This window comes from Heterodontus francisci, chromosome 2 (genome assembly GCF_036365525.1).
Source record: "Heterodontus francisci isolate sHetFra1 chromosome 2, sHetFra1.hap1, whole genome shotgun sequence".
Taxonomy (NCBI): Eukaryota; Metazoa; Chordata; class Chondrichthyes; order Heterodontiformes; family Heterodontidae; genus Heterodontus; species Heterodontus francisci.
The window spans coordinates 139,924,324-139,942,754 of record NC_090372.1 but is presented as its reverse complement, the minus strand read 5'-3'; the positions used below and the strand labels follow the sequence as shown (position 1 = coordinate 139,942,754).

The 18,431-nt window shown below is 42.7% G+C and overlaps 1 protein-coding gene across 2 annotated transcripts in view; it reads left to right on the top strand.

Moving 5' to 3' along the window:
- Nucleotides 1-2,674: 2,674 nt before the first annotated feature.
- LOC137347189 (cullin-1) overlaps nucleotides 2,675-18,431 on the top strand; it is a 160,189-nt gene continuing 144,432 nt past the window's right edge. The window contains exon 1 of one of the 2 annotated variants that reach the window (XM_068011396.1): nucleotides 2,675-2,979. The gene's annotated coding sequence lies outside the window, so the exon portion shown is untranslated. The other variant, XM_068011404.1, reaches the window with a different exon arrangement.

Below are 18,431 nucleotides of genomic sequence, written 5' to 3'. Positions count from 1 at the left end.
GCCCAAAAGCTCTCAAGACAGGGTCTTGACTTATTATTAAAGATGAAAGTGCACGGAATTGGAGGTGACCTTGCAACATGGGTTTAATTGGAGACAGACAGCAGGATGTGACAAATGGTTTTCTCCAAGGATCTATCCTGGGAGCTCAATTTTTCACTAAGTATAAATGACTTAGACGAAGGAATAGCGAGTTGTAAAACCAAGTTTTCAGATGACAATAAGGCTGGGATTTTACAAAGCTCCCAACGTCTGGCTTCGTGGTGGGGATGGCTTGAAGATCGTTCTGGCAGTGGCCCACCGCGGAGCCCGACACTGGGAGGGCTGGGCCCGATCTTCTTGGTGGCAGCGAGGTTCCGTGACGGTTCCCCCCTGCCCCCCACCCCCACTGCTGGGCGACGGGGCCCGGATTAAAATATTCAAGTTAGCAGAATGCATACATTTAAATAAAATTGACTCCAGTCTTACCATCAGGCCGTGATCTTCTGAGCAGTGGCTGGAACTCATGCGCCTTCACTTTCCTGTCTGGGAAAAGTAGGCGCCGCAGTGGTGGAGAACGTGAGAATTTAAGATTTTTAGTGCGGGGTGGGGCAGGGGTAGGGTGCGGAAACGGGTCAAATTTACATCATTAGTGTAGAGGATGGTGGGAAGGGGTGACCTGTGCACTTTGTTCAGTTTGTGGGGGGGGGGGGGGCGGGGGTGAAGGTCAAGTGTGGAAGGTAAGTGTTTTGTGGGGGAGAGGGCAAATAATGAATTCTATTGTTATTAGGGGGTGGGAAAGGGGCGGCAGATCTTTAATCAGTACAGTGGGGGGGGGGCATAACTTTAAAAATTTAAATTAGGCAGCAGGGCTTTAAAAATGGTGCCCGTGCCTGTGCACAGGCAGCTGACGCCATTGCCAGTGTCAGAGAGCCTGCCTCCTCCATGTGATTGCAGGGGGGCGGGGTGTGGCCAACTGGCATCTTATTGCGGGCTGCTGCAAGGTAGATCGCGGCAGCATGCGGCCCACACATTTTTAGAGAGATACAGCACTGAAACAGGCCCTTCGGCCCACCGAGTCTGTGCCAACCATCAACTACCCATTTATACGAATCCTACATTAATCCCATATTCCTACCACATCCCCACCTTCCCTCAATTCCCCTACCACCTACCTATACTAGGGGCAATTTATAATGGCCAATTTACCTATCAACCTGCAAGTCTTTGGCTGTGGGAGGAAACCAGAGCACCTGGCGAAAACCCACACAGACACAGGGAGAACTTGCAAACTCCGCACAGGCAGTACACAGAATTGAACCCAGGTCGCTGGAGCTGTGAGGCTGCGGTGCTAACCACTGCGCTAATGTGCTGCACATGCAGGCAGCCATTCTTTTCGCCCGCTACCGCTCCTGGCGGCAGGTGCATAAAATCCAGCCCTAAGTTGGGTATGCACAGTATGTTGAGTAGATGGGAGCAGAAAGTTACAAAGGGATCTAGATAGTATAAGTGAGTGGGCCAAATATTACAGATGGCATTCAATGTCAGGATGTGAGATCATCCATGTTGAATCCAACAAACAAATATCAGAATATTATCGTGGTAGGGAGAAACTTGAAGCTGTGGAAGTGCAAAGGGATTTAGGTGTCCAAGTACACAAATCACCTAAAGCTAGTTTCAAAAGCACACATAGAGAGACACTATTTCTTCCGGTGGGAATCCAGAAACCAGGAGCATAAAATCTTAAAATTAGAGCTAGGGCAGTTAGGAGTGAATTCGGGAAATACAAAGTGGTAGTGAAAATCTGGAACTCTGTTCCCCAAAAGGCTGTGAATGCTGGGTCAATTGAAATAATCAATACTGATATGGATAGATTTTTGTTCGATAAGGGTATCAAGAGACATAGGCGAAATACGAGTAAATAGAAGAAATGCTGGAACCACTCAGCAGGTCTGGCAGCATCTGTGAAAAGAGAAGCAGAGTTAACGTTTCGGGTCAGTGACCCTTCTTCGGAACTGACAAATATTAGAAAAGTCAGTTCCGAAGAAGGGTCACTGACCCGAAACGTTAACTCTGCTTCTCTTTTCACAGATGCTGCCAGACCTGCTGAGTGGTTCCAGCATTTCTTGTTTTTATTTCAGATTTCCAGCATCCGCAGTATTTTGCTTTTATTATATACGAGTAAATAGAGTTGGGGTATAGATCAGCTGTGATCTAATAATGTTGGAATAGGTTTGAGGGGTTGAATGGCCTATACCTCATCTGAAAGTTGACCCTGTGTTAACACTGCCTTCAGATTTCATTGACAGTCACAAAATATGAATTCGGAATTTCTGTTTATGCTTGTTGCAAACAGAGAACACAATAAATGCTTGGAGAATATGGTAGTCGTCCCGGAGGCCCATATTCATTAAACATTCACAACTTGATTGCTTGAATCCTTTGAGTTGGTATCAAGTCTACAATGACACAGATAAGATCGAGTGGATCAAAACAGTCTAAAATCAGCAAATGGCACCTTGCGGAATCAACGCAAACTTTGAAAATATCTGTTTATTTTTGTATTAAAGTCAAATATAATGTTGGAAATTTGATTTTAAAATTTAACCATCTGAATACAATAGTTGTCAAGACTAACGTTGTTGGATTTATTGACAGCAAACGATTTGCGTTTCTGTAAAAAAAAACAGTCGCAACCAAGATTTCCGGGGAGCGCAGCTGCTGCAGGCCGATTCTCTTCCATAACAATCTCTTCTGAAATTTCTTTTTGTCGGGAATAACGACACGTGTTTGGTTCATAATCATTTTATTAAAACAAACTGAAGGGGGAAATAAGCAAGTGGCGGTACAGCTTTAACCTGCAGTGAGGCTGGATTGCGGGCGACGAGCGGAACTGTTGTGTAAGGAGTTTGTTGCAGGCGGCGGGGCGGAACCTGCGGAGCGGAGGCGCTGGGGTCTGTTGGAAAATTAAATCGGAAGAAAAGAGGCGAAGCGGCGGCGATGGTGAGTGAAGCGGCGGCGGGAGGAGAGGCCGATTCCTCCTGACTCACGGTGACTCGGGCCCTTTGCGGGAGGCCGGAGCCACCGCCATGTTGTTGTCGGCAGAGCCCGAGGCCCCCCGCTTCTGCCCGGGCCTGAACTGAAGCTGTCGGAGATATTGGGGTGGGCCGGGGAGGATCGATATTGTGAAGCGGGAACTCGGGGCTCACGATAGTGAAGGGGGAATCTGGGCTGTAACTTTAGGCCCCGTCTCGGGGAGAGGAGAGCGGAGCCGTGCTGGGCCTGCCCTGCCTTGGGGAGGAGAGCGGGGTCAGGCCCACGGATTCCTCGTGTTTGTGGCGCATTAACTAGGAGTCGATCGGCGTCCGCCCCGCAGCCGGAGACAGGCCCTTGCCTCCCCCCCCCCGCCCGCGGTCTCTTTCCAGAAATAAGCCGAGATCCCCTCAGGGTTTCCGAGATTGGGGCCTCGGCCTGCGATCCGATTTGACTCGGCGCTTTGTGCGCGGGTTCGGGATCCGACCGGATCCTGGGCCTCAGCCGCAACTAACCCGGTGGAATGTTGCCTGGTGCGCTTTTAAATAAAATGGATTGAGGTTTCCAAATGTAACCGTCATTCTGGTACTTTTTTTAAAAAAAAAGCGAATTAATAGATGGTCATGAAACCTTGCACAGTCACCGGCTTAAATCGTCATGTTGCGGTTCTAAGACTTGAGCACTTTGTTGTCTTTGCAGATAAAATAGTTCGCAAATACTTTCAGATTTTAGGATTCTGTTGCATCGAAAAATCACTATCCGTAATTCAACCCAGCAGTTCTGCTTGTTTGTTCTGTACAATGACACACTGGAATATTTGCTTCTGCTCTTTAACTGAAATTCTTCAGTGAATGGATATGAAACAGCGATTGTTCCTTGATCTTTCCAGTGTGTTGTGAAAATAGTTTTAGTAGGTCTGATGTGTGCAGTGTTACTGTTTCATAATTTTGGGGTAATTTGTTTTTCGGGTATTGTAACAGAGCTATGAAGTTTGTAAATAAAAAAAATCAAAGCAACAGTATAAATTTTATGTTTACTAGGTTATCTGACTTAACCAAGAGCTGGTATTTTGTCAATAGTACTTGAGCAAAGTCAGTCTCTGTCCTCCCTGAGGAAAGAGAAGAGAGGCCTCTAAGGTCGAGCTGGAGCCAAGTTGTTCTGTCGTGACAGATTCAGTAATCTGATATCTGAGCCAGGGAGAACTGCAGTACTCAAGGGCACTGTTGGATCATTGACCAGCTAGACTTGGTTAGGCCACAACTTGAGTACTGTGTGGAGTTCTGGTCACTTCATTACAGAAAGGATGTATGCACTAGAGAAGGTATAGAGGAGATTTACGAGGATGTTGCTGGGACTGGAAAATGCAGCTATGAGGAAAGATTGGATAGTCTGGGGTGGTTCTCCTTGGAACATAGAAGGCTGAGGGGAGATCTGATTGAAATGTACGAAATTGTGAGGGGCCAGGATAGAATGGATGTGAAGGGCCTATTTACCTTGGCAGAGAGGTCAGGGAGCATAGATTTAAAGTAATTGGTAGAAAGATTAGAGGGAAGTTGAGGGAAAAAAATTTCACCCAGAGGGTGGTGGTGGTCTGGTACTCACTGGTATAGGCAGAAAATCTCAACTCAATTAAAAGGTTTCTGGATATGCATCTCAAGTGCCGTATCCTGCAGGGCTATGGGCCAAATGCTGGAAGGTGGGGTTAGACTCGGTGGCTTGTTCTTTGGCTGGCGCAGACACGATAGGCCAAGTAGTTTCTCTGTGTTGTAAACTTTCCTCGCAAATTTATAAGATCCAGAGGTGTAGACCACAATGGAAGCTGGAATTCAAGAAAACCCTAACTTGTGCTGTGATAGATAGAATGGCCCCTCTGAGCAAGCATCAGAAAGCCTTATTTGATGAAACCTGCACACACTTTGGGTGCCATGGGCTCATACAAACCTATACTTAAGCTCTTTGAGCACAAATAAGTGGGTGTGCTGCCTGTATCAGGATGTGAAATCTCACCGTGAGTCAATTTCTGAGTATTTCAGTTTGAAGACATTTAAGCATGTTAATGGGTTTCTTTGGGTATCTATGATTCTAATCTGTAGCTCAGACAGTAATAAGTATGGTTTAAATGCCTGTATTACTATGTTACATATGTTGTTCGATGATTACCAAATGAATGAAGACAGAGGTTGAGAGAATTTTTATCTGCAGATGATTGGTAGGATGTGGAATGCTCCCTTAGAAAACATGGTGGAAGGGGGATCCTTAATGGATTTTAAGAAGGAAGTGATTAACTGTTTGAAAAAGGAAAACCAATGGAGAAAATGGAAAAAAGGCAGGAACAGTATCAGTACTTCCATTATAATGTTCTTTCAAAATGGAATCATTTACCTCAATTCACATAATAAGGGAGACCAATGAAGCAAACACTATATCTGTTTACATTTAAATCTCTTAAAATTATAGTGAAACCTGCTTAATTGCAACTACTTGGCAACCTTGTGAATTGTGATAAAATGGGAATTTCTGTAAAGTGGGGAGCAACAAAACGAGGCTGGTCCAGTGCGTAATGTTTATTTCCTAAATGTCATAGAACATCTTGCAACAAGGGTGAATACAGTATAATATCTTGAATTGTGGCATCTTAAGGTAAATACAGTATATGAGACTTCAGAAATGTTTAAAGCATGAATTGCAATTACATGAGTTGCAAGTAAACAATACAACTTTTGTTTATTCACTCATGGCATGTTGATGTCGCTGGCAAGGTCAGCATTTATTGCCCATTCCTAGTTGTCTTTGGTGGTGGTGATCCGGCTTCTTGAACCACTGCAGTACGTGTGGTGAAGGTACTCCCACAGTAATTTTGGGTAATGAGCTCATTGATTTTGACCTATTGATGATGAACAGCAATGCAGTTCCAAGTTAGGATGGTGTGTGACTTGGAGAGGAACATGCATCTGTTGTCCTTGTCCTTCTAAATGGTACTGGTTGCAGGTTTGGGAGCTGCTCTGAAGAAGCCTTAACAAGTTGCTGCAGTGCATCTTGTAGGTGGTACACGCTGCAGCCATGAGGCGCTGGTGGTGGAGCGAGTGAATGTTTAAGATGGTGGATGGGGGTGCGAGTCAAGTGGGCTGCTTTATCCTGGATGGTGTCAGGCTTCTTGAGTGGTTTTGGAGTTGCACTCATCCAGGCAATTGGATAATATTCCATCACATTCCTGACTTGTGCCTTGCATGTGATGGAAAGGCTTTGGGAAGTTAGATGGTTAGTCACTTGCCGCAGAATTCTCGGCCTCTGACGTGCTGTTGTAGCCACTATATTTTTGTAGTTGATCCAATTATATTTCTGGTCAGTCATGATCCCACGGCATGTTGATGGTGGGGGATTTGACAATGGTAATGCTGTTGAAGGAAGGTGGTACACTTTCTCTTGTTGGAGAAGGCTGTTTGGCATTGGTGTGGTACTGGTGCCACTTGCCACTTTCACAATCTAAGCCTGAATGTTGTCCAGGTCTTGCTGCATGTGGACACAGACTGTTTAATTATTTGAGTGGTTGTGGATGGAACTGTACACTGCAATCATCAGCGAACATCCCACTTCTGGCCTTATGATGGATAGAAAGTCATTGAAGAAGTGGCTGTAGATCGTTGGGCCTAGGACACTACCTTGAAGAACTCCAGCAGTAATATCCAGGGGCTGCAATGATTGGTCTCCAACAATCACACTCCTCTTCCTTTGTCCTACGTATGAGTGCAGCCAGTTGAGAATTTTGCCCATTGCCATTGACTTCAATTTTACTGCTCCTTGATGTCAAGGGCAGTCACTCACCTCGCCTTCAGAATTCAGCATTTTTATTCATGTTTGGACCGGGGCTGAAATGAGATCTGGAGCCGAGTGGTCCTGGCGGAACCCAAAATAAGCATCAGTGAGCAGGTTATTGGTGAGTAAGTTGATAGCACAGCTGACAGCCAGCATTCTGGTGGGCTGATGGGACAGTAATTGCTGAATTGGATTTACCCTGCTTTTTGTAGTTTTTGTAGTGGTTTTGATACATTGAGTGGCTTGCTATACCGTTTCAGAGGGTAGTTAAGAGTGAACCGCATGGCTATGGGTCTGGTGTTATATGGGCCGGATCTCCTTCCCTAAATTACATTAAAACATAGTAACATCATAGAAAATAGGAGCAGGAGTAGGCCATTAGGCCTTTCGAGCCTGCTCCGCCATTCATTATGATCATCCAGCTCAGTAGCCTGTTCCCGCTTTCACCCCATACCCTTTGGTCCCTTTAGACCCAAGAGCTATATCTAACTCCTTCTTGAAAACATACAATGTTTTGGCCTCAACTGCTTTCTGTGGTAGCGAATTCCACAGGCTCACCACTCTCTGGGTGAAGAAATTTCTTCTCACCTCAGTCCTGACTATGACCCCTGGCTCTGGACTCCCCCACCATCGGGAACATCCTTCCTGCATCTACCCTGACAAGTCCTGTTAGAATTTTATAGGTTTCTATGAGATCCCCCCTCACTCTTCTGAACTCCAGCAAATATAATCCTAACTGACTCAATCTCTCCTCATATGTCAGTCCCACCATCCCAGGAATCAGTCTGGTAAACCTTCGCGACACTCCCTCTATAGCAAGAACATCCTTCCTCAGATAAGGAGACCAAAACTGCACGAACATAAGGGTTTTAAGACAAATTACCCGTTTCATAGTCCCTAATATTGATACTCACCTTTTGTTTCAGAGTTAGTTAATCGATTTAATTGAATTCAGATTCCCCAGCTGCCAATGTGGGACTTGAACTTGTCTTCAGAGTTAGGCCTCTGGATTATTAGTCCAGTAACAACAACAATGTTACTGTACCCCTCCACGTGTTCTTTGTCAGAAATGCAGATCTTGTAAATACAGTTATTGCTAGCTCAGAATTCATGAATAATGCGACTCCCTTCAGAGTTGCTACTGCTCACTGCAAAATAATTGTAGCTACAAAATTATCTGTGTACTCTTTCACATCTATAGACTATAGTATTCAAATCAGTTCAAAAGTTACTTATTTTTCTGAATCAAAAGTTGTGCAGAACTGTTTTAAAAAAAAAATGAATTGATTCAGATTTCTGTGTAAGGCTTAAGAAGTTCCCCATTTGATTTCCTGGTTCAATGGCCGCAGTGGGGTGGGGTGGTCAAGGTTTCTTATGTTCTTTTGACCCAAGTTAATTTTAGTAAATAAACTGTAGCAGCAGAATTAATGCTTAATGGACAGTATGAGACTTGTAGATGCTGTAATTTTATTTTAAACATAATGTTATGACCAGGTGAGAAAGGAGTCTTGGGTTCCCTTTCAGCCTTCACCTGGTCTTATTGTAACAGGGTTTAATTTTAAACACACCGTGTTTTTTAGCTCCCCCTTTAGTGCATCCTTGTTCACAGCTTTCCAATTATAAGGCAAAAAAGCCAGTACAAACATAGGTTTTCTTGAGTTTAAAGAAGAAAGATTGAAATTTATTAAACTTAAACTCTAATTCGGTTAATGCCACCGGATACACAACGCGCCCAGGCTAGCATGCATATGCGATACACGAATGCGGATAGGGACAGAAAAGAGCAGAAGAAATAAAGTGGAAAAGGTTGAGGCAATATGTGGAGAGTTTTTGTTACGGGTCTTTGAGCTCACTGTAGAGTCCTTGCTTGTAGGTAGATCTATTGGGGTCCAGTGTTGTTCTTAAACCTTGTTTGCTGTGGGAGACTTTTCTCTTTTGGGCTTCATGTGTCTTCAGTGGGTTTTTGGAGTTCCCTGAGAAGGAGATGAGAGCAGCCAGAGGAGGGGCTCGATTACAGGACGATATAGTTAGGCTGGTAAGATGGGTGGAGCAATGGCAAATGGAATGTAATCCTGAGAAGTGTGAGGTGATGCATTTTGGGAGGACTAACAAGCAAGGGAATATACAATGGATGGTCGGACCCTAGGAAGTACAGAGGGACCTAGGTGTACTTGTGCATACGTCACTGAAGGCAGCAGCACAGGTAGATAAGGTGGCTAGGAAGGCATATGGGATACTTGCCTTTATTAGGCGAGGCATAGAATATAAGAGCAGGGAGGTTATGATGGAGCTGTATAAAACACTAGTTAGCCACAGCTGGAGTACTGTGTACTGTTTTGGGCACCACACTATAGGAAGGATGTGATTGCATTGGAGAGGGTTCTGAGGAGATTCACCAGGATGTTGCCTGGGCTGGAGCATTTCAGCTATGAAGAGAGACTGAAAAGGCTAGGGTTGTTTCCCTTAGAGCAGAGAAGGCTGAGGGGGGACATGATTGAGGTATACAAAATTATGAGGGGCATTGAGAGATTAGATAGGAAGAAACTTTTTCCCTTAGTGGAGGGCTCAGTAACCAGGGGGCATAGATTTAAGCTAAGGGGCAGGAGGTTTAGAGGGGAGTTGAGGAAAAAATTTTTCTTTGAGGGTGGTTGGAATCTGGAATGCACTGCCTGAAGAGGTTGTAGAGGCAGGAACACTTACAACGTTTAAGAAGTGTTTAGATGAGCACTTGCAATGCCATAGCATACAAGGCTACAGGCCAAGTGCTGGAAAATGGGATTAGAATAGTTAGGCGCTTGATAGCCAGCACAGACACGATGGGTCGAAGGGTCTTTTTCTGTGCTGTATAAAACTATGACTCTAGTGGAGTGCCACAAGGATCAGTGTTGGGGCCTCAACTATTTACAGTCTATATCAATGACTTGGATGAAGGGACAGAACGTATGGTTGCTAATTTTGCTGATGACACAAAGATAGGCAGGAAAATAAGTTGTGAAGAGGACATAAGGAGTCTGCAAAGGGATATAGATAGGTTAAGTGAGCGGGCAAAGATTTGGCTATGGAATATAATGTGGGTAGTGGGAACTTGTCAACTTTGGCCTGAAAAATAGAAAAGCAACATATTTAAATGGAGAGAGATTGCAGAACTGAGATGCAGAGGGATCTGGGTGTTCTTGTACATGAAACACAAAGTTAGTATGCAGGTACAGCAAGTGATTAAGAAGGCAAATGCAGTGTTGTCATTTGTTGGCAAAAAAATGAGGAGATGTTTAGCTACAGTTGTACAGGGCATTGCTGGGACCACATCTAGAGTATTGTGTACAGTTTTGACTCCTTACTTAAGAAAGGGTATAATTGCATTGGAAGCAATTCGGAGAAGGTTCACACGACTGATTCCTGGGATGAGAGGGTTATCTTATGAGGAAAGGTTGGACAGGTTGGGTCTATCCATTGGAGTTCAGAAGGATGAGAGGTGACTTGACAGGGTGGACGTTGAAAGGACGTTTCCCTTTGCGGGAAAGACTAAAACATGGGGGCACAGTTTAAAAATATGGGATCTCCCATTTAAGACGGAGATTAGAAATTTTTTGTGAGTCTGTGGAACTCTCTTTCCTGGAGTGCAGTGGAGGCAGTGTCATTAAATGTTTTTAAGGCAGAGGTAGACAGATTCCTGACAAATGAGGGAGTCAAAGGGTATTGAGGGCGGCAGGAATGTGAAGTTGAGTCCACAAACAGATCAGTCATGATCTTATAGAATGGAGAGCAGGCCCGAGGGGCTGAATAGCCTACTCCTGCTCCTAGTTCATATGTGTAATCTTTGAATAATTGACATATGCATTGTCATCGTGGTAGAGTTGTACATTTAGCTTCCACTATGCTGAAACCTTCCCATTTTAGTTTGGAAGTGCTTGAATGTTCCTGACAGGGTTTCCAGGATGAATTGCCTTTTTTGGCTTAAGGAGCAAGTGTAATACCCAACTACAAATTAGAGCTGATTCATCTCTTGAGTATAAATTCACCATGAAATGATATTTGACAGTCCAAGTATAGATGTGGATGGTAGTGGGGAAAGAAAGTTATCATTTTATTTATACTTGTTAAATAGCTTTCTGGGTGAAAAAGCCAATTCTTTAACTGTGCCTTTTAACTGATTTAGATTTTTCCTTGGAAGCAGAAGAAAAAAGTCTGATGCAAGTTGTGGTGGTTCTTTTCTGTTGAATGTTGCAGTGACTAGTAGAGTGGCTGTAAGATCTCTGAAAACTTGGTAGAATAAGGTGAGATACTGGACTTGTAATTTGAGATGCCTAAGCTACTGGAGGACATTTGGTGTTATCATAGAAGCTGGAAATTGGGATATTTCTTTGTCTGAGAGGTTGGTCATTCTCTTTCAATTTAGCCATTATGTGCCCTGATTGCACATAAAATTATCAACTTCCCTGAAAAAGTGCAATTTTATTCCCATCCTATAGTGCTTTATTATGATATTTGCCATGAAGTACTATTGGGAAAATATTGACAAATTCTGACACAAAAGACAATAATATTTGTATACTTGTTACCTGGAACATTTTGCTGTCTTCATCCTACTTCTGATGTGACATTAAGATTCACTTTGGGGTTGTAATGTGTATTACAACTGAAGATGAGAGCAAAACCCAAAGTCGAGATGCCTGACAGCAGTAGTGTTTGTGATGAAAGCCTAGTCAGATGTTATACTGCAATGTGTTTGTGCATTTCTGTGTTTTAAGTAAGGGATGTCTGCACTGCATGGAATACTTTGTCAGTTTGGGTATCCAGTGTTAATTGTATACTACTAGAGACCCACAAAACATTTTTGGTGAAATTAGTGTCTTTATTGCAATATTACTTCCTTAACCCCATCTCATGCTATTCCATCCCTCTCATGCCATACCCATGCCATTCCTTTCATCCCTGTCATATCCTCATGCTATTCCCCATTCCACCTTTGTTTCTGTGCTGTCCCTCAATGCCACTTCCCATTCGCCATCGTTGTCAAGAGCCCAGTAACCCAGGTTGTGGAGCAGCAAGAGCCAGGGGCTGGAGGCTGAGGAGTGGCGGGGGCCAATAAGCAGGCTGTGTGCAGCAGTCTCCACCCACCAGATCAACCCATTGACCAGACAGGAACTATTATATAAGATTGATATTTTACCCAAGTCTCTCTCTGTTCAATATTACATTGATTTAAATTTTACCTCAGTCTCTCTCAATTTTATACTACAGTCTCAACCTACAGGTGCAAAACTTCACTGGCCCTTACAAAACACTCCACAAACCAAGATCTACAAACCAAGCAGAAGTTGTCCTAGTTTTAAATTGGGTCTCACTCTGCAATCCCTGTATTACATTGGTTATACTTTATCTCAATCTCTCCTTTTGGATTATTTTGGCTATATTTAACCTCAGTGTCTCTTTATTTGATATTACATTGATTAAATTTTACCTCTGTCTTCCTCAATGTTATAGTCTAGTGAGTGCTAAACTCACTTCTCACTGTACATGTGAAAACCTTGGAACATATCCACTGTTTACCTGATCTGTTTTCATTTGCACAACTCGCTTCCCTCGCAGTGTAAGATGGGACTGATAGTTTCTGCTGAGTGCTGGCTGTACCCACCAATTCAACCCATCGACCAATCAGAAAAGTATGGACAGACAGGAACTATTATATAAGATGAATTGTTCAATTGTATGCAGGTGGTGGGCATTAACTGGGGGTTCACTTGCATAAAGAGACACTTTAGGAGGTATATGGTTGTAATGTTTAACTGTAAATTAATATGACTGAGTAAAGATTGGCTCCAGTACTATTCTTCACAAACTGGCTGTTTGGAAATTAAATATGGTAGGACAGGATGGTTACTTAAAGGTAAAGTTTGGAAGTTAGTAAAAGTCAGAAAACTACAATCCTAGTAGCCATTGTGAAAAATGGCAAAAAGCAAGTGTAAATTGTTGGGGTACGATTACCCTCTGTTTTCGGAGTCTGAACCATATGACCAGTGAAAGAATGATGTAGATATGGACTACATACCTACCAAAGTGGAAACGAGGTATGGCCTTGGCTTTGTCGTTTCCTACCAGGGGTAATATCAGAGGTAAAGTACTTTGTGAGCTGGATGCCCTTCAGTTTGATACTGATGGAGGTTTGGATCATTTTTTAGAATTCTTGGAAGAAACTTACAAGAAAGCTGATCTAACAGATGGTTATTGAATGGAGGAATAAATCATGGACTTTAACAGATTGTATAAAAGATTAAGGAAATTCAATCTAGAGATCCTAGGTTCAGTGCTCGCATTTAAATTGCTGTATTGTACTAAGGTGTGGCGTATAGACAGGCTCTGGGTTCTAACTGGAGTTCGACTCTCAGATTGGGACCTTCTGTTGGATGAGGTGTCTGCTGCCTTGAAAAAAATGCTGGGAAACAGTCTTCCCTGCAGGCTTGGTGGAACAATTGGGGCATTCCACATTGACACAAAGAGTAGAGGACTCAATGATTACCAGATTTCGAAATGTTCCAGATACTGGATATGGTCATCGTATCATAGGGTTACAAGCAAAGGGAATGAGGATGAAAGCACCTTTAGCAAATCTGGCTATTGCAGCAGAAGACAGAATTGGAACAGAAATAATGGGTGAATGAATCCCAGGAATTTCCGAAGAACAGTTAATAGGTTCTTTAGGTGTGACTCAGAGTATCATTATGTGATGAGCTGCCCAAAGGAGAGAGGCAGGGTCCTCGAAATGACAAATGACAGAGAATTCTGAGGAAGAGGATGATGAAAATGATGTATAATTCATTTGGATTCTGGTCAAAAGGAGTTTTCGTTCTGTGATGAATGTGTTAGTTGTGGACTAGTTTAACTGTGCTGTGCTAGATTGTGCTTTCACTTTGACAGCATGTGAAACAGATTGGTTAAAATGTTACCTTGATTCACTAATGGATGCAAGGTTAAGGAGTATAAAGTGCTACTTGCTTTAGTATTGGTGATAACATGTTGAGGTTGCTAAAGGGAGTTGTCATTCCATGTAAAACAGCCAGAGTAAGCCATTTTATAAGTATTGGTATAGACTCTAGCGAGATACTTTTGAAAAAGGCACAAATAAAACTTGACATGGAACATGATATGGCAATTATTTTTGGACATGATTGTGTTCCCTCAATGAAACCTGATATTTCTTGTCAGTGTGGTAGACAAGTATTTGGTTGTGATCATCTAAATACTACTTAAATGTTGTGAGGGTTCCTGCCTCTACCACCCTTTCAGACAGTGTGTTCCAGATTCCAACCACCCTCTGAATGAAAATTTGTTTCCTCAAATCCCCTCTAAACCTCCTGCTCCTTACCTTAAATCTATGCCCCCTGGTTATTGACCCCTCCGCTAAGGGAAAATGTCTCTTCCTATCTATCCTATCAATGCCCCTCATAATTTTGTATACTTCATACAGGTCCCCCCTCAGCCTTCTCTGATCTAAGGAAAACAACCCTAGCCTTTTCAGTCTCTCTTCATAGCTGAAATGCCCCAGCCCAGGCAACATCCTGGTGAATCTCCTCAGCACCCTCTCCAGTGCAGTCACATCCTTCCTAGAGTGTGGTACCCAGAACAGTACACAGCACTCCAGCTGTGGCTAACTAGCATTTTATACAGCTCCGTCATAGCCTCCCTGCTGTCATATTCTATGCCTCGGCTAATAAAGGCAAATATCCCATATGCCTTCCTAACCACTTAATCTACCTATGCTGCTGCCTTTAGTGATCTATGGACAAGTACACCAAGGTCCCTGTGACCCTCTGTACTTCCTAGGGTCTTCCCATCCATTGTATATTCCCTTGCCTTGTTAGGCACACTATAGGAAGGAAGCGATTGCACTGGAGTGGGTGCTGAGGAGATTCACCAGGATGTTGCCTGGGCTGGAGCATTTCAGCTAGGAAGAGAGACTGGATAGGCTAGGGTTGCTTTCCTTAGAGCAGAGAAGGCTGAGGTGGGACCTGATTGAAGTATACAAAATTATGAGGGACATTAATAGGATAGATAGGAAGAATACCCAACATCTCCCAAAATACATCACCTCACACTTCTCAGGATTAAATTCCATTTGTCACTGCTCCACCCATCTTACTAGCCCATCTATATCGTCCTGTAATCTAAGGCTTTCCTCCTCACTATTTCTGACACCACCAATTTTTATGTCATCTGCAAACATACTGATCATACCTCCTACATTCACGTCTAAATCATTAATCTACTCTCCAAACAGGAAGGGTCCCAGCACCGATCCCTGCGGTACTCCACTGGTCACAGGCTTCCACTCGCAAAAAGAACCCTCGACATCACCCTCTGCCTCCTGCCACTAAGCCAACTTTGGATCCAGTTTGTCAAATTGCCCTGGATCCCATAGGTCTTGCCTTCTTAACCAATCTCCCATGTGGCACCTTATCAAAAGTCTTACTGAGGTCCATGTAGACTACATCAACTGCTTTACCCTCCTCTACACATCTAGTCACCTCCTTTGGAAAAATTCAATCAAGTTGGTTAGACACAATCTCCTCTGACAAAGCCATGCTGACTATCCTGATTAATCCCTGCCTCTCCAAGTGGAGATTAATCCTGTCGCTCGGAATTTTTTCCCAATAGTTTCCCTACCACTGATGTTAGACTCACCGGCCTGAAATTACCTGATTTGTCCCTGCTACCCTTCTTGAACATTGGTACCACATTTGCTGTCCTCCAGTCCTCTGGTACCTCTCCTGTGGCCAGAGAGGATTTGAAAATTTGTGTCAAATTTGTTTGCACTTCTAACACTCTCTCCTTTAAAATGCTTCTTAAAACCTACCTCTTTGACCAAGCTTCTGGTATGCTGCCCTATATCTACCTTTGTGGCTTGGTGTCGAGTTTTATTTGATAAGACTCCTGTGAAAGGTCTTGTGATGTTTTACTACATAAAAGGCATTATATAAATATAAGTTGTTGTTGTTGTCATTCATTTGTTCGCACCCTAATTTGAAGTGGGTTCCCATTTCTCTTCCTTGCCACCTTTTAAACCTTTTTACATAGTAACATTTCAGTTGTTTGGGAAGAATGCATATTTCTGTACATTAACATTGAAAACTGGCTCAGTGTTCTCTGTTGATTATAATAGTTAACTGTTGCATGAAGTCTTTAGCTCTGTAAGTATATAATTTTTCGTACTAACAGATTTGCCATGGCTTTGCTTACTGCGAGTTGGAGGGTACACCATATAACACGGGGATGTTTAAGCATGCAAGGGAATAGGATGGTGAACATGGTAGCGTTGCTGTTGCTGCTGCTCAATACTTCCAGTGCTCTAAGATTGGTTGCATGTTGGTAGAGGTTGCTTTTTAGTTTTTATGTCTCCCAATTTTTACCATCATACTGAGACCATAAGTGGTGGTGCAGACAGAGTGTGAGACCAAGTGATTTGAGGTATACTTCTAATACCATGTTTTTTTTTCTGTCTGGTATAAAGTCAAAGAACTCTGATCAATTGAAGACTTCAAAACTTTGTATCTATTCCTAGGATGTTCATATTCACATACCTTCTATTTCACATGAAACCCATTTGTCAGAAGTGAAGCTGAACTTCCAACTTTTTATTCGCCTTGCGTCAGCGTATTCAGTCTACAAAATATTTTGCTGTTTGACGATCTGCTATCGCTATTTTCTTCATACCATTTACGCACTTTGACCAAATGAATCCTTTTGCTTGCAATGTGTGTGATTCAATGACAGACCATCTCTTGCAGTTGGGTGTCTGAATGTTGCTTGATGACTGATTTCATAAGTGCCAAAGAAATCAATTTTGCATTTCAGCTTCACCTTTGTGTTAGAAGTAAATGGCGAAGCTTTGCGGCGTCATTGTCTTTGGACTTGAGCAATTTTGATTGCTGTCTCTTGATATCTTTTGTTCCTCAAATGAAAAAAACCTGTCCACTGAGATCTCCAATCATATTTGCTGAGAGATTCTGGTGAAGTGTTTATTGAAGCATGAGATTATAAGGATTTCTACCACTTCTAGGAATGTTTTTGTTCTTAAACTCATCTCATTCAGAAATCCATTCAGGTATCTATGAAACCTATTAGTTTGTTGGTCTTTTTAATTGCAACTTGTATATGATACAGGGTGCAAATGACTACTTTAATTAACAAAATAAATTTAAAAAGAAATCCTTCATGGGCACCAGTTAGCTCCACAGTCAATTTCAAGTGACCGAAATCGTGGGCTTGTATCAAACAAAAAAATGCTATAATAACACTTAAATGCAACATTGAAATACTGACAATTACAAATCAGTGTTTGAGGAAATTCTTGCTTTTATAGTACTGTACTTAACGTCCTTCTACCTATAGGTTTGATTAGTAAACATCCGAAAGTTTGCAGAATTTGTTTGTGCTGACTGTGGTGTAATGATGGGTCATTCTTCAGTGTCTGGTTACTTCAAAAGTTTATATATAAAAGCTGAGTAGCCTCACAGTTGAAGAATTGAGCAGGTCAGCAGTTACTAATACATGATGAAATGTACCATAACATCATGACCTCTCGTGAAAACATTGTGATCTTCCATAATAACAGCATGTGGTAGAGGAAACAAGTAAAATAAACACTCCACGGAATATTAAATGAAACAGAAATGATGTCTGTTTCTTGTTATGCTTTGAGAAAGGTAGTAATGCAATGGTATTTAGATGATGCCCTGACCCATTTCAGATCATATGAATTCCCCCTCTCTCCCATTTCCCTTTCCCACAAGCAGCCTTAAAAGACGTTTGCAGTACTGGATTGTTTTTTTAAAATTGCACCATGGCAGAGAATTATGGCTAACTATATCATTCATGATGGTTGTTTTGTAGATTTGAGTGTCAAAGAATGTCATTGTAGTAATTGAAGACATTGTTGAACTGCCTAGCCTGAGGAAAGTGATTTAATGGACACAGTTGAAGTAGATGTAGTTGATTCATAATGTATATTCTGTACTATCTGGGGATTTCACCCTATAAGAAGAAAGACCTTGGGACATCTCGCAGTGCTTTACAGCCAATAAGTACTTTTGAATTGTCACTATCGTAGGAAACACGGCAGCCCCAATTTGCACATAGCAAGCTCCCACAAACAGCAATGTGATAATGAGAATATAATCAGTTGTTTAATGATCTTGATAAATATTGGCCAGGATACTGGGGATAACTCTTCTGCTTTTCTTCAAATTAACACCGTGGGATCTTTTAAGCCACCTGAGAGACCAGAGGGGCTTTCGGTTTGACGTCTCATCCAGAAGGTGGGGGCACAGTCTCCGGATAAGGGGCTGATCGTTCAGGACAGAGATGAGGAGAAATTACTGCACTCAAAGGGTTGTGAATCTTTGGAATTCTCTACCCCAGAAAGTTGTGGATGCTCCGTTATTGAATATATTTAAGGCTGTGATAGACAGCTTTTTGGTCTCGCAGGGAATCGAGGGATATGGGGAGTGTGCAGGAAAGTGGAATTGAAGCAAGATCAGCCATGATCGTATTGAACACCAACGCATCTACTACCTCCATTAGCCACCTCTTTTTGGACCCTAGGATGAAGCCCA